This window comes from Schistocerca piceifrons, chromosome 4 (genome assembly GCF_021461385.2).
Source record: "Schistocerca piceifrons isolate TAMUIC-IGC-003096 chromosome 4, iqSchPice1.1, whole genome shotgun sequence".
In the NCBI taxonomy this organism is placed as follows: Eukaryota; Metazoa; Arthropoda; class Insecta; order Orthoptera; family Acrididae; genus Schistocerca; species Schistocerca piceifrons.
In genome coordinates this window covers 583935187-583950809 of record NC_060141.1, presented here as the reverse complement: position 1 = coordinate 583950809, position 15623 = coordinate 583935187, and the positions used below count along the sequence as shown (strand labels likewise).

Here is a 15623-nt window from a genome sequence, read left to right as displayed (position 1 = left end):
TTTCCCTACATTGTCTTTCGTAGCAAAATTTCAATAATATCAGTATGTGGGAAATTATCTGACTATAGTCCAATTAAAATTACTTGACATTTGACATCTGTTATTTGCCACTACAATGTTGCCAGGTGCGGCTCAGTTACAGGTGACACACAAACATGGTGGGTCACTTAACAAATGTTGTTAATAAGTAATGCAGAGCAATGTTGGTAGCAGCTGTCTTAATATAACGGAAATGCAAGGTGCTCTGTCAGCAGCTGATCTTAAAAATCAATGACTGAACTTCTGCAGACAATGCATTTTGTGCCCCTGAATTTAAACTCATGTCCTAACCCCAAGTACAGTTGTGTGGTGTACAATGTGAGGAAATGGCGGCCAACAATCTCAGACAGAACGAAAATCTCAGTCACTTTGTTCACAACAATTAAAGCTAACATCTACAAGCAAACCAAAGGAAATTTCAATTTCACTGCAAAAAGCAAACTGTAATTTCTTGCTATCACTGTTCGCCTGAACTGTCCTTGCACTGGCTACAGGAGCTGCCATGTTACCAACTGGTGAGCAGTCCTGGTAGGCCTTTGTTTGCAGATTATCAGTGACAGATTCAGATTCCAAATGAAAGAAGAATGATAGGAAAATAAATAAGAGCAACTAAAAACGCCAATACATTGATGAAAATGGAACAGCAAAGTAAAAGAAATTTTAAAAAAATTACACTTAAATGAATGAACTGAATAAAAATAATAAACAAAAATTGGTTTGCAGTTGACAAGATTCGAACCAACGACCTTCTTGTACATCGCTATGCCACTACACTGTGTTAGATTCCTATATTTGTGACTTTAATGATACAGTTGCAGTGATGGATTGGAGCCTTCAAAAATTTGGCTGCACACAATTTTGTGCGAAGCTTATTTAATGTAAGCTGACCTTTGTGATGATGATAATTGAATATGTCACACTGAATCAGGTCTTCTTCGGAAGGATTCAGTTGCATACAGTTAATGCTGGGTATGAAATGTGTATGTTTAGTTAGTTTTGTTGTGTGTCTTTGTTGTTTTTGTTGTGGTTACGGTTAATGCTGGGTATGAAATGTGTGTGTTTAGTTGGCTTCGTTGTATTTCTGTGTTGGTTTTGTTGTGGTTTCATGTGTAATGAAATAATAATTGCCAAACCCAGGATTCAGGACCCAAACATGTCAAGAAAGAAAGCCAATCAAGGAACTGAACGTGAAATGACCAATTGCTGTGGCAGTTTGGCAGCAGTTAAAAGTTCAGGCATGAAGTTGAGCATCCTGGAGGAAACTCCCTCCAGCACATGAAATGTCAACCATCAAGTAATTTTAATCGTGCTATAGTACCATCGAACCAACGTTTTTCATTACGTAACTTATTGCATTACATATTTATGTTGAATGTGGTTAATTATATGTGTGCACATTAACAAAACTCGTCTGTGTTTGATTAAAACTGTTTTTATTCATATTTCAGATTGGTTGTAACTGGTTGTCTTTTATGTATGCCAAACCACAAATACTGCCCTATATTTCTACCTTTAGTAACCATCATCACTGTAACAGTATTATAGTTACTAATTCCTGTATGACAATATTGTCAAGAATAACAAGAACGTTTACAACGTGGTGAGGCTGTGATGGTAGTTGTTTTGAGGCAATTGTCTGATTTGTTCATTATTGCATCTTAGTATTCTTTTTCATTTCCCCTGTAACATAAGTATAATGTTCCTATCAAATGCAAGGTAAATTAAGGTTAGTCTCTACTAATACTGTACAGTCATTTCCATGATATTGAATTTAGGCTATCTTTGAATGACTACAGTTTGTATGTCTGAATCTATCAGCCAATAGGAACAATCTATCAGCCAATAGGAACAAGTGATTAATCACAACTCCACCACTGTTGGTTATTCACCTGGTTCACAGTTGGATTCAATTTGGACCTCACTTGGCCTATTTTTTCTATTTATTTCCACCATACACATTGTGTTTGAGCTGCCTATATCGAGAAATGTCTTTCTGTACCTCTGTGGCTTTGCCAAAGGAGGGACAGCTGCTTGAGGAGAAGTGGCAGGGACAGCTGGCTCATTCTCATCATCAGAATTAGGCAATGCCTCAAACATATTTATGGTTATTAATGATTAGAATTATAGTGCTAGCCTACTGGTCATGTGCCACAAGCAACTTTTCCTGCTAAATTGCTCCATATCTGTGCATTGTCAGCCAGGTACTATCAGTTGCAGCTTGATGCCTGATTGTGAAGCTCTCATTGGGCAACATCAGCATTAAAATTTTAGCTCAAACAGATAATAAGTATAAATAAGACTTAGTTACTTCCATTTTAATTTGGAGCAGGGAAAGAGGCGATTCAGGCAAAATCTAATCAGATTTCTTTCAAGGTTGCTGGCTTGTTCGCTTTGTGCAGTCTTAATACTGGGTGACCTGGCTTCTATTACATCTGCTTATGAGACTGTGTGTCAGTTTAATGATGGTGTGGTAGGATGACTGCATGTTTGAATGCAGACTTTAACATTTTGTCTTACCAGACAGGTCTACGAGAGATTGCATCAAAGGTTTCAGTCAATTTATTTCTTTGTGTAGGACCGTAACCTCATTTTCAGGTTGATTCTTCATTAGTCTCTGACTATTGAAAATTGATGTAGCCTTTATGTATAGTTCTCCTCATATGTGCACAAGTTACACGTCAACAATAGCACACTACCCACCACTGCACCACCAGCATAGTTTGCAGTGATCATACAAAGTTAGCAATGCAGCTTCCACCAGTTTTCAACATTTCCATTACGTTCTCATAGTGGCCACAATCCTGAAACTTATTTACTGGTGAAAGTTATATATGAGCCTCTATCTTTCTAATATAAAAACAAGTGAAGATACTAAAAGGAATATGCAAGTCATAAACTAATTGCCATTCTTCCCCACACAGAAACACGTAATAAAGTAAACTTATTATTTGCTTCTGTGCCATGCACAAACCAAGTACTGTGGATGCTGTAAGTAGAAATAGATTTCTGGATCACTTATGTCAGCTATGTTCCATTTGCATTTCCATTTCCATTGCTCCTTCGCACATTGTATAACAACACACTGCATTCTCTGAGAGACATAAACATTTGTTAAAATGCTGGAAATAGCACTCACCTGATCACCTATGTTGTTTTCACAATTGTTGGCTTAGTGTTTTGTTTTGTTATTTTCGTCTCTGCAGTACACTTTTGCATTTTGTGCGTCAAAGAACATTTTATTGATGAAATTGCTTTTTTCAGTTCTTTGTAATTTAAGGGCCATCGTTGTTACAGAATCCACGACGGAATGTGGGTCATAACATTCATACGATCATTTTGTTGTTCTACAGGGCACTGCATGTGTGTGCTGGGCTGTGTTACTGTATAGGTTCTGTCAGCTGTTTGTCGTTCAGTATTTTCTCCTTTGTACAACAGAATAAATATAGGCTTAACAGATCTACCTGACATGTAACTTGAGTTACCAGCTCCTTTGAATTGTTGATGTAATAGCTGGTTTTTAATTGTATTATTTTCTGTTTGCTTGTAATAATAATTAAGAGATTTATATTTCCATTTTTACTGAGAAATTCGTTTTCATGGTTGCCACTAAATTTGAAGTAAATAGGAAGTTATTGGTGAGTTGTTGAAAATAAGATAAGTTAGGAAGATATTGATGGATTCTTCTGAAAATAAGAAGGTAATCATAACTTGATCAGAATTTTTTTTCTCCTTATTTGAGGTTGTTTGTCTTAGTTCAGAGTTTACACACAAGTAGTGTTAGTCTTGTTTAGAAGGTTATGTGTATCAGTCACATTGTGTTAATGACTCCTTTCCCATTGAAAATTGTGCATTCTATGGTAATTTCATATTGTCTTGTTGCTGACCCAAAAAAGTTTCAATGTATTAAATAGATGCTTACTTTAAGAGCACATTCTTAAGACTACAGAATGTCATTGTTTTCTTTAAAAAAGCCCTTGCTGAATTTGATAAATAATATATGAGATAATGAAAATGCCTAGGCAGTCATATAGAAAGGTAGTAGGGAAAGCTGAATTTTGTTAATTTATTCATGAATATAATTGTGTGATTTCCAATTCTTTTTAATTGTAATATTTAAGGTTGACAACAGTTTCTCACGTGAATATATTAAAAACTAGTCAGTTACTGACAAAAACAAGAAAATTACTTGCATAAAACATCCTTCAAAAAATACAAAATTCACTGAGTCATTGAGTTAGTCAGACCTCAAAAAGAAATAGTATAACTTGAGTCATTGTTACCTATTGCATACCTCTTATCCAAGAAATCATTCATTGCAGTTGTGGATGTTAGCTGAATGTTGGTAATTCTATTTTTCCTCATTTCAGTTTATTTGTTGTAGGGTCACTATTCGAAATCATCACAGTGGATGGCAGATTTTTGTTTACTTTCTCGACATTTGAGAGATTTGTAGGTTATTGTATTGACTGCAACTAGCCAGTGTTATTCAATTTGTAGGGCTCTTCTCATCATGGGAAGCACATCAAATTAAAAAGCACGTACTATTAGAATGTCACAAGTAACACATCCCATCGGAAACTTTGTTACTGCGCTAACATATCATCAGTTGTTCTCAGTTATTGATAATGAAAACGATTCCATTTCTTGACGACTCGCAGGCAGAATTGGTTGCGGTGCCAGTAGCGGAAGCTTGTGTGAAGTACTGACCAGGAGGAAGGTTTGGCGGGAGATGCTGTAGTACTTGCCAGCCACGGGGCAGGTGGGCCTCGTTGCGTGTGCCATCATGATCCGCAGCGAACGCTCACAGCTGCTGCTGCTGACTGGCCAGTCACAGCTGTAGTTGGACATCCACACGGTGCTCTCTCAGAAAAACCTACTGCGTTCACATCTGTTGTCTGCGGTTTACAATTAAGCAGGTGATTGCTATATCTCAGCACTAGTTTCTTTAACTTTGCGTGCTCACCATTCCCATCACCTTTGCCCAGTTTGTGATAGAACTGTTCATGTAGTTTAGACTGTTTATTGCCATAGGATTTGGAATATGTTCTAATGTCGTATGTTACGGTAAACAATTACAGTTCTCACTAGTCATCAGTATTTCTTTGTAGAGCTGTACTTTTTCATACTGTTAATGGAGAGAACTCACTACCATATTATTTCATTGTATTGTCATTATCTTGTGTGTGATTACTGTCATTAAAACCTAACCTTGTTTCTTGCTTCGTTCTGCAGACTTTTTGCACTAATGCTGTGCTATTTGTAGATAAACCATAACTATTTTTCTTTACAGGTTGGATTTTCTGTGCATTCTTACATTTTTTTAGTATACTCTGGTGTTAACTCTTTTTTTTTTTTTTTTTTTTTTTTTTTTAAATGATGTCATCCACAGGCCTGCCGGTTTGAACCGTGTTTGTGTAGGTGTCACCTACCTTGACCCTGGTTTTTTTATGTGTATGTCAGTTGGTAAATATAAAAACCTTAGTTTTGGCAACAAAAGAACTTGCATTAACATAACCCATTTTCATTGGTTCTCTTATTTCTCATCATTTTTTGTTTATAGTTTCACGAAGAATTTCAACGTTCCATGTGTCTAGTATTTAGAGAATGTATTGACAAGAAAAGGTTTCTGGACTGGCTGTCTACCATCAATATTATTTGAATGTGTCAAGTAGTATTAAATGTTTATCTTATGTTGTCATTTTCTGTCATTGGAGTTGAAAGCAGATGTGCAACTGATTTGCTCACTATAAGTATAGTAAAAAAAAAAAAAAAAAAAAAAAAAAAAAAAAAAAAAAAAAAAAAAAAAAAACCACACCTTACGTATCGGAATTGCATACATGCTGAAATTATGTTTGAATCAGTACACAGAGCAAAGTAAATGAAGGGAAACAGTTAATAAAAAATTAAGTGATTTTATTCAAATATAGGGAAGAGATTGTTTTCGCAATGAGTTTCGGATGCTTAGCAAATGCAAACATCATCTGTAGGGGGACACATCAACTGTTGTAAGTAATGTACACAACACTACATATTAATGATTACAATTATCGTTACAAGGCATCATCTCTAGTTCATCTTCTGTTGTTTCAGTTCTAGGCTTACAGCTCACTTAACTTTGCACACAGTAGTATTGTTTATGACTGATATTTCAGTTTTTGAATCTGAGCGAAGTGGTTGAAACACTGTACTCATATTTGGGAGGATCTGGGTTCAGATGCCTTTCCAGGAGTCAAAGATTTAGGTTTTGTGTGGTTGCATTTAATTTGAGTAAGTCAAATGCTACGATGTTTCCTTTGAAATGGACATGGTCAGTTTTCTTCTCCTCTCGTGTTCTATTTGTGACAGTGTTCAGCGTCTGTTAACCACATCATTAATGAGACATTGAACTCCAAATTTCCTTCTTTATCCTTTTGGTACAAATAATACCGTTTCTTTTGGTACAAATAATACCGTTTCTTGATCCTCCCTCGTGTTTTGTACTAGATGTATAAAAAATTCTTTGGGAGTCTTTGGAGATTTGAACCGTGTGGCCGAGGAGGGGCATCTAAATACTTCATTCTTTAATCATTTTCATGTGACTTTATCAATCAGCACCAATCTATTGAATAAACTTGCATTCTATATAAGCTTTGTTCTCTTACCTGTTCATGTGACCTGGCTCACAACACAGCAGTGAGAACCGTCTGGCTCATGGCAACATATGATGGGAATGGAGGGGTGGAGGGAAGGGAGAGGGGTCAGAACAATATAGCCCCACAATGAGTGTTAATTCTGTGGCCGATAATGTCATGTTATATATAGCTGTATCATTTCACTGTGGCTCGTTAATGCATTTTGTGGCAGATTTAGTTTTTAATACTGTTGTACAGGGTGGGGCAAATGAAATTGGACCAGTGAGCAGAGTTCCAGGGTACAAACACAGGAGAGGAAAGGAAATACAGTACTAAACTGACTGTAGCATGTGACGTCTGCCTGCTTGCTGCCTCCCTCCCCCTCCAACTGCCCCCTTGTTGATGTACTGCGTTGATATACTGGCTGAAAAATGGGGGGTTGGAAGTCAGACACAGACTACTTTAAATGATGTAGCCATCAGGTGCACAGTTACGTTTTACAGTTGTTTACTTTTGCTGTTCAACCCCTCATATACACATTTAATATAGCCTGTGCACTGTTGTTTAACTTTCGATAAGCCCCATTAATAGTTTGCAGGTGAACATCCACATACTGCTACAATAGTTTACTATTGAACATATACAAGCAGTAAAAACCTACCACACAGTTCTTCTTTAAGAATAACAAGGTACGTATGGAACAGACACTGTCATTGTTTTAACACACGGCCTAATTGTGTTACACTTATTTCATGGATGCATTGTTGATCTAACAAATACAGGTTCCTCGTCTGAAACTCAGCCAGTGGACTGACTGTCTCAGGGACCAAAAATCGTGCCCTTGTCTATCCTCACAATAACAGGTGCTGAAACTGCACATCGATCAAAGTTTAATTTACAGATATTACAATTAAAACTTAACTCATTAAATTAACTGAATACATTGAAAACTTCTGTCTTTGTAACAGTTTCTTCTACTACAAGAGTTAGGCCAAATTATTTGTCTAACTCATGAAATCAATAAATATCGTTATGCAAACAACACTTTTGATAAAACTGTTAATTACTTTGGAATTAATCAAGGGCAGGCTTTGCTTACATGTTTTCGAATAGTGTCAAATAGATCCTTTAGGAATACTATTCGTTGTTCCTCCGGATGTTTATAATTAGTACAGAATTTATATTTGTTTATACGTTAACAATATTTAAGTTATGAAACAATTACTGATTTCACCCTATAACAAAAGAAACTAACTAGGAATAATCAAAATAAATTAGAAAATCAATTACATAAATAAAACTAAGCACAAAAGTAGATCTGGTGTTATATTCTTTAAAACTGAGGGCTAACCTTTCTCTTTAATGAAAATGCAGATTATATTCACATATGTCAATGGTAATTAGTTAAAAGTGAGAAATGAAAAGGAGGCATATGGCAAAACAAGAGGATAAGTAGAAATATCCCAGCTTGCTTCGTCACAAGTAGGTGTTAAAAGTGATCACCATTCATCTCTTGGCACTTTTGGGCCCTGGTCAGCAAGTTGCTGGAGGCAGATTGAAGCTGGATTGCTGGAAATGCTGAAGTCTCATCCGAAATGTTCTGCTGCAGTTCTTGAAGACTATGAGGGTTGTTGTGATACACTGTAGACATGAGGGCTTCCCACATAAAGTAATCATTTGGAGCAGCCAGTTTTTCATGCACCACAGATCCAGTGACTTTTTCCGAATCTTCTTTCGCAGACACCTTAAAACCTGTTAGTAAAATTTATTAATGGTGATATGGCCCCTGGAGATGAATTCGTGATGCTGCACAGTGCCAAGAATGTTGAAAAAATGATGAGCACTGTGGACCTGGCTTTGTCTTTCTTTATTGTGGCGATGATGGACTATGCCCATACACCTGCGTTTTGTCACGTAAAATGATTTTGAACATGTATTAAGAGTCATCCACAGTATGCTGACAAAGTTCGTATCAGACTTTGATACAGTATACCTTCTGCTCCTGGGTCAGTAGCCTGGGTTGAACTTGACAGCAACATGTTGCATGTTGAAATCACATGTGAGAATTGTCTGCACTGTTCTGTACAACGCTCTTGACAGTGGCAGCAATGTTGTGGATTGTTCTAGCACAATTGTCAAGCACAAGTTGCTGAATTGTTTCATCATTTTCATGTGTTGTGCTTTTGGAAGGTTGTTCTGATTTCATGTTGTCCTCCAGTGATGTTCTGCTTTTCAAGTGCACATTCCACTCGGAACACCTCGCACAATTCATTGCAGCATTGGCATATACTTACCGAATTGTATCAAACATCACTGTGACAAATTTCCTCTGTTTTGCACACAATTTAACATTTGCTTGTAGTTCGAACTTGCTGTCCATTCTGGAATCACAGATATGGTAACAAACAAGTCATAATAGCATCAGCTGTACAGCTCCTGATATAACCAGGACACTGTCTCACGGCATGCTGACCTTTGAAATTCGATGCCATCAGTGTCCTGAGCATGCAGCCCTTGTGCTGTCATCTTCTGGCATATTGTAAAACTAGTCTCAAAACTCTTTTTTTTATGTGTTTTGGTGTCACCAGAATAGTTGTTCAAAAGTTTGATCTATCATCCAGTTCTTGATACATTAAAAAAAAAAAAGACAATAACATACATTGTTGGGACAGTTGTGATTACTAATGGCTTTCCGTGTGTGCGGCGAGCCAACTACCAACTAAACAAAGCTGTTGCTTAAGCACAGCATAATTCTGTTGCAGGCTAGTGTCCACACAGTTGGGAACTCGTTATTTTATGAAGCTGATTTAATGACTGCTACAAACTTTTAAGGCACTTCAGTGAACAAAAAAATTACCCTACTGCTGCAGTTTTGCTGAACCCATAACAATAATGTTCAACCTTATAACTTAGACACACTTTATTGCCAAGTCCTAGTTGCTTAAGGTGGCATTTGAAATATTGTAACATTCAATGTCAATGGACTGTTGCAAACGTCTCATCTGAACTAGTCCATAAAGTTGAAAGTGTCCCAATGAGTTACTCATCCACTGCAAACAGAACCTCCGAGTTGAATATGATAGAAATGGTCTTTGCCCACCTGTTTAGCTTAACAAAAGTGGGGTTAGCAACAAAGACAGAAAAAATCAACCACCCAGGGCTCAGGAATTTGTGTAGGCAATATGCAGTGTAAACTCCATTTGTGCTGATACCATATTTTCCATCTTACAGTAACTATCATGTATGTAACTGGTGCCATCAAATATCCTGGACAAGAAGAGAATGATCTGGAGCTTATAGTCAGTTAACCTGAAAGCTGTGAAGTGCTACATGGGTTGGCAAATGTACAGATCTGAATCTTTTTAGGGTTCTGTGCCTCAGTCTGTAAAAATGGAACCCTTAGGATCACTTCGTTGTCCGCCTGGCTGTTTGTCCATCTGACTGTTCTATCTATATCCGAATCCCGCTCCAGCTACTACCAGGTCTGGGTGCTGACGAGTCCTCTCCATTTGGCTCGGACCTCCCACCACTTTTCTTCCTCCACTTGCTGCCAGGTCACACCTCTCCTTTCAACAGATATTCTCACTCCCATTTTCCACCGTGTTCTTGGGCGCCCTCTAGGTCTTTTCCCATCCATCTTTAGTCCTTCCATAATTTTGGGGAGTCTCTGCCCATGCATCCTCTTAACATGCCCATACCATCTTAATCTCTTTCTTTCAATTTCTTCTCTCATACGTTTTTGTTTGAGGTCCTTTCTAATCTCTACATTCCTTACTCTGTCCATTTTTTTTCCCCCTTAACTGCTCTGATAAATTTCATTTCCCCTGCTTGCAGTCTGCTCCAGTCCCTTTCTGTCATTGTCCATGTTTCTCCACCATAGGTGACAATAGGGATGTAATAATTCTTATACATAAGGAGTTTTGCTCTTTCTGAAACTTCATTGTTCCAAATCAGATGTTTTATTGTTTGGTAGAAATTGCCTCCCTTCTGTAACCTCCTATTAATTTCGTTAGTTATTCTTCCATCCCTAGATGTTTCACTCCCTAAATAAGTGAAACTTTCTACCACTTTGAGGGGTTCTCCATTCAAGGTAATATTTCCGTTGATTCCTTTCTCCTTTCCAAATACCATTACTTCACTCTTATCTTTATTTATTTTTAATCCATACCTTTTCATTATTTCCTTCCACGCATCAAGCTGTAACTGTACATCTACCTCTTTATCACCCCATATTACTATATCATCTGCAAAAATCATCTTTTTGTCTTTTTCTTTTACTATATCTTTAACTGCCCTATTCATTCCCTCCATCACAACATTAAAAAGCGCAGGAGATAGAATACTTCCTTGCTTAAGTCCTTGTCTTATTTCGAAGTATTCAGAGTTCCCCAATGGTGTTCTAATTCTACAGTTGTGGCCTCTGTACATTGTCTTTATAACATTAATGTATCCATCTTCTATATCTATCTTCTTCAGTTCTTCCCAGAGTCTTTCCCTGTCAACTGAGTCATATGCCTTTTCTATGTCTATAAAAACCATTATCACCCTTTTGTTATACTCCCAACTTTTTTCCATCAGTTGACGGATAGAAAATATCAGGTTGATTGTGCTCCTTCCTTTCCTAAACCCATGCTGTTCTTCACTCAGCTCCTTTTCTATCTTTTCACTTATTCGATTTAGTAAAATTCTTTCAAAAATCTTGGCTGTATGACTCATGAGGGTTATTCCTCTGTAGTTTTTACAAAGTCTTTTATTGCCTTTCTTGAAGATGGGAACAATGTCTCCTGTTCTCCAGTCAGTCGTCAGGTATTTTACTATTTCTCCACACGCTTGATAGTACTCTATACAGCCACTGCATTTCCACAGGACCTGCTGCTCTTAGCATGTCCACTGATACTTCATCAGGTCCTGGGGCTTTCCCCCCATCCATCTTCTTCACAGCTTTTTCCATTTCTTCCCGTGTAATTTGTCCTAATTCTGCTTCCCAACTTCTCTCAATTTCTTCATTATTTGTTGTTTCCTCGTGTACCTGCTCCTCAGCGTTTAACAGCTTCTTAAAATGTTCTTTCCAGAGATCTTTTATATTCCCTGGATCTTCAATAATGGTACTGTCCTCTGTTTCCATCTTTACTGGTACTTCAGAAGCCTTCCTTTTATTTTTCATCATTTTATAGAACATTTTCTTATTGCTCTTCACATCTTCTTCAAGTTTTTTTGTAAACTCTTCCCATGCCTTTTTCTTTGCTGTTTCCACTATTTCTTTGCACTTCTTCTTTTCCTCTATATATCTTTTATGGTCTTCATCATTTTTAGTTTTCCACCATTTTCTCCATGCTCCATTTTTTCTTCTAACTGCTTGGATTGTGGTGTCATCCCACCAACTTGTCTGTCTTATTTTTTCCTTTCCAGATGTTCTGCCACATACTTTTTGTGCTGCTTCGACTAAAGTGTCTTTGAATAAACTCCATTCTTTTTCTACATCGCAGAAAACTTCTTTTGGAAATTTTTGTGTTATTAATTCCCTGTACTTCTTAGCACATTCACTCTCCTTCAATTTCCAATCCTGTATCCTCATCACTTTCTTCTGTTTTCTATTTTTCACACACTGATTCATTTTCCATTGTCCCACCAGTAATCTATGGTCTCCATATGCACTCACACTTGGAATTACCTTCACATTTGTTACTTTCTCTCCCCATTCCCTATCTACTAGAATATAATCAATTACACTCTTTGTTCTTCCATCCCAACTGTATCTGGTGATAACATGACTTTCTCTCTTCATAAACCAGCTGTTTGCTATTTTCATTCCATTCCTCTGGCACAAATCCATGAGTCTTTCCCCTTCTTCATTTCTGCCTCCATATCCAAACATCCCAATACTTGCTCAAATCCCTTTCTGTCTTTGCCTACCTGTGTATTAAAATCTCCCATCACTATATTAGCACTCTCTATATGGTTTTCTAACACATTTTCAAAGTCCATCTTCTCTTCTTCGCTACATCCCACTTATGGTGCATAAATCTGGATTACTTTTAGTGTTTCTTTTTGGAATCTCAGGTTTAAGATTATGATCATGTCTGATATATATCTCACATTTTCAATACAGCTTTGTACATTCTTATTCACCATCACTGCCACACCATTTCTTCCATACCTGTTATTCCCACTCCAGTACAGTTTTCCTCCTCTTCTCAAATTCTTCTCATCTTTTCCCTTCCACTTTGTTTCACTTAATCCCAATATATCTAACTTCCTCTCTGTTAGTACATCTGTCATTTCTTCCATTTTTCCATTGAGGGGTAATATATTAAGGGTGCCAATATTTAGGTTATTTTTTAGTCCAGTTGGTTTCATCTTCTTGTACTGATGAATATCATCAGGTCTCCCATCATTTGCACCAGTACTTGAAGAAGCAGTGGGGTCAAATCCTGAGTGGTTCGTTCCGAGGCTCGTCTGTGTTTTGAAAGCAATATATGAAGACTTTCCTACTGGCTTGCTAGGTCTAACGTAAGGAAGGATTTTCTGTTGGGGTTGTCTCGCTTAGCCTTTGGAGTTTCTCCTCCACCACAAGGCAGTGGTTCCCTTCTCATTTAATCCCCAGAAAGGAGGGTTGCCTCATCTGCCAGCTACGCCGTTCCGAAGTCTTCCTTCTCCGCCGTCGCTGCCATTAAGGTCTTCACCTGCAACCCTGGGCATGGGTTCCGTGTTATACCCCACGGGATTGGGTCCCTGCCTGAACTCGGCCATCCTAGCACTCCGGCCTACTGAAGTGTAGGATGCCCACCCCCGCGACGTGGACGTGCCAGGCAGGAATTACCCCAGTGGAGGAATAGGGAAGGGCACCCTACCTCCCTGGAGCCAGGTTAATGATTGTGTATGGTGCCACAATCAAAGGGCTGTTAAGAACCCTTTTTCTCAGAAACAGGTAGAGGTAACAACTTCAAATTTATGTCACATATTAAGACCCATGGCGTTTATGGCAATTCAGTTAAAAGATTTGGCCATTTATGTTGTATATTTTAATACTCAAAAACTCACTCATCAAAACCTATCCTGTTGACGAACAATCACAAGAAGCAATGTTTCACAGTACAAATAATGTCAATTATCTGAAACTTGTTAAATTGTAATAATATCACATAAAAATGTGTGTTGCCATTTGTACACGCATAAATTGCATTCATCATCCATCAGAAGAGCAATAGATGAACATTACTGCATGCAAACATAAAATGTAAGATGTAATCACGTTTTAATAAGTAAATAAAAATGTTATGTTATATCTTCTCTCTCTGCGTATATAAACTGAAGTCCCCTGCTTGCTTCTTTTTATATCGATAACAGGGAAGAGTCGTTGAGATTATTGATTCCCAGGAAGGATGAACTATATGCACACATAATTAAGTTTGTACAGAACACTCAGTGCACGAGTCGTCCCCCCCCCCCCCCCCCCCCTAAAAATTAGTAAGCTTTGATAGGGTCAAATAAGTTGCTAGCTCTTGCTACTTAGCTGTCCAAGTTGTTGTCTGCAGCACCATTGACAAAGCAACTCTACATGCTATTTTTCCATTGCTGTTGGTGTAGAGACTGAAGAAGTGTGTTGGACATAAGCGGGTGGTCAATGACACATGGAATATGTAAAATCCTGACCACCAACTTATTTTGTTTACCGTTTGAAAGTCACTTATTGACAATGCGTATCCAAAAAGTATGCAATTCGGTTGATGATTTTATTTATAGTGAACTGTCTGCGCAGTTTTGGCACTGTCCCTGCTGCTCTCACATGTCCTTGCTTTGCAAGACGACTTCAGGTGCCGTAGTATCTTCCAAGGTGTTTTGAAACACTGTTTACATGATCGAATTGTGATTTAAGGTGGTGTTGGAATGGGTTGAAATGTTCCAGTTTTCTTTACTTGATAGAACCTTCTTAAAATTCATTTTCATGGATTTTGTATATTGCAGTAATGTTATGACTGATTAAAATCAAAACTTTGTTTCATCATCGAGAGTAGCTGAACATTTAGTAAGTTAAAAATAAAAATTTGAGAGTAATAGAAAATGCTCAATTATTTAATTAATATTTCGTCTCTCTCTCTCTCTCTCTCTCTCTCTCTCTCTCTCGTTCTCTCTCTCTCTCTCTCTCTTGTGTGTGTGTGTGTGTGTGTGTGTGTGTGGGCGCGCACGCGCCTTCTGTAGTGTATATGTTGAGGAAGCATAACAATTCACATTCCATGTGATGTTCCAGTTATTGGTCTGTATGATGTAGTACTAAATTCAGAGCTATTGTACAGAAGTTCCATTTTTCTTAGCAGTAATTTACATTGTACTCTGGTATAAAATACAATACACATTGATTGGTAATACATTAAACTTATCAGTTGTACTATCTGTCACAATTATAAATTCTTCAATTTTTCATTGAAATGAAACCGAGTGGGTGCTTGACCAATTTGCCAAACATCTAAGCTTACATCTTTTGAGTAATTTGAGAAATCATGGCAACTACTAGTCATTGTGTTGGTGGGAGCAACATAAAAGTAATTGCATATGTTTGTTACCACAAGTCAATTTTATCGTTAATGTAAGTAGATCCCCTTTAATATTTCAATACTTCATCCGCTGAATTATTAACCGCATAAGTTTCTTTGTTAAGAATATACAATTAATCCACAGTATTCTCTCTTCAATTTCCACCTACTGCAACCATGGTGGATTGTAAGCTAAATGATGAATAAAAGTTCGGAAGGAAAATGATATTGGCACACCTATAGGTAATGTTTTGTGTGTCACAGTTTACAAGTTGCTATGAGCTAGTCGGGTATGTTTATAGAAAAAGATGTATTTCCATAACGAAATATGGCATTCCTTCCACAGTACCCTCAGAAATGCTACCAACATTAGCTACATTTGGATGGAAGTGAAAATTTTCATGGCCAGCAGTAAGACTGTTTTCAAGGTAAAAAACGTTTT

General features: G+C 37.5%; 1 protein-coding gene across 3 annotated transcripts in view; it reads left to right on the top strand.

Annotated features, from left to right (window-relative positions):
• Window positions 1–15623, top strand: part of LOC124796466 (bromodomain-containing protein 3-like) — a 107312-nt gene that overhangs the window by 53953 nt on the left and 37736 nt on the right. Inside the window, exon 3 of one of the 3 annotated variants that reach the window (XM_047260692.1) lies at window positions 4698–4955. The exons of the other annotated variants lie outside the window; for them this stretch is intronic. The gene's annotated coding sequence lies outside the window, so the exon portion shown is untranslated. The remainder of the gene's footprint in view (window positions 1–4697; window positions 4956–15623) is intronic. 3 annotated transcript variants of the gene reach the window in all.